Source organism: Penaeus monodon, chromosome 33, assembly GCF_015228065.2.
Source record: "Penaeus monodon isolate SGIC_2016 chromosome 33, NSTDA_Pmon_1, whole genome shotgun sequence".
NCBI lineage: Eukaryota > Metazoa > Arthropoda > Malacostraca > Decapoda > Penaeidae > Penaeus > Penaeus monodon.
The window spans coordinates 21,678,060-21,679,454 of record NC_051418.1 but is presented as its reverse complement, the minus strand read 5'-3'; the positions used below and the strand labels follow the sequence as shown (position 1 = coordinate 21,679,454).

General features: G+C 38.2%; 1 pseudogene; it reads right to left on the bottom strand.

Moving 5' to 3' along the window:
* Positions 1–1,395, bottom strand: part of LOC119594142 — a 9,154-nt pseudogene that overhangs the window by 6,427 nt on the left and 1,332 nt on the right.

The window sequence follows — 1,395 nt, the reverse complement described above, 5'->3', positions numbered from 1 at the left end:
TACTTGAAAAAAATCCATCAAACTCCAGATGAGTGAGAGGAGAAAAAAAAGGTCACGCAAAGGGATTCAAAAACTTTTTTTTTTTAATCAAAAATATATATTTTTACACTAAAAAACATAAGGTGGTAAGCGTATTGCGGTATTACTTTTCTTAACGGGTTATGCTGAAAGGGAAGTAATAGGTACCTTACTTATAAGAACGCCTGCAGAAAAAAGGGTTATTGTGTTCTGTGATATGAGGAGGATATCTGACATTCGTGAGGGTTGAAGGAGATTGCACCCCACACAAAGTTAATGGATTGCAGGTCAAGTGTTCGCACAAAGATTCGAAGTTGTTTCAAAGAAGCCCAGAGCCGAGTCCGCAAAGTTTACCTGATAGGCAATAAAGATGAATGGCGTATTGAGAACGGGATGTGAAGAAAACGGTATACAATGGGCTGCGTTCCTCTGAGTACACGGGGATAAATGAGCAGAATCTACATGTGTGAGCATGGGAATTCACTACGATTTTCAAATCGAAGTTAATGAACCTCCTCGAATTAACGAATGACTGCAACGAAGAGTGCAAAGACTAGGAGTGTTCATTTTGTCTGAAGGAGTCAGTACTTGAATGATAGAGCAGTTACGTGCACCTGTCTGGGAAAGAACGTCGCTGATAGTTTGAAGGTGCCTCTGTTAAAAATGCACGTATCGAGGCTGGCACTAACATACCCTACTAGAATCTTCTCATCTAGGAGAACCGAGCGAATGGTCTGCAAGGGATAAGGATCCACTCTCGATATCCATTCTCATTCATACCTTTTATATATATAACTTTTCCTATCAGTTTGCGAACACCTAAAGTATGATATCCTGAACGAGCTTTGACAAGCGATAAGAGAAAGAAGCATTTTAATTGCCAAATTCACGTCGACCGATATAGGGAAATTAGCTGTATGTTGAAATAGTTATATCAATTGAATTACGATACAACTGAGAAGTAAAAATGCTAGATATTGCAAGGACTATCAAACTCACGTTGACAAAGTGTAACTTGTTTGACCGTTGCATCAATCCGCCTCTGAACGTTTCCAGCAAGGAATTCTTTGTTTACTGTTTTGTTTTGAATGGAGTAAAGCAATGCGAGAGGCTCCTTGGTGTAAAGAGGGAAATAAAAAATAAAAGTAATCTGAAAAGGAAGGAAAAATATGTAGGTTATTTTGGTTTACATCCTGATGTTGGGGGGGGGGGTGAACCGAACGAAATGTAACCTCTCTTTAATAGTAATAGTGAAGGAAACACTGGATACCATTTATGTTAATCAGTAGAATTATAGACGTACCCGAGTGATAGAGAAACATTTCGTATGATAATTATTATTGGTTTGGAATCTGTATCAAAATCATTTACCAAACA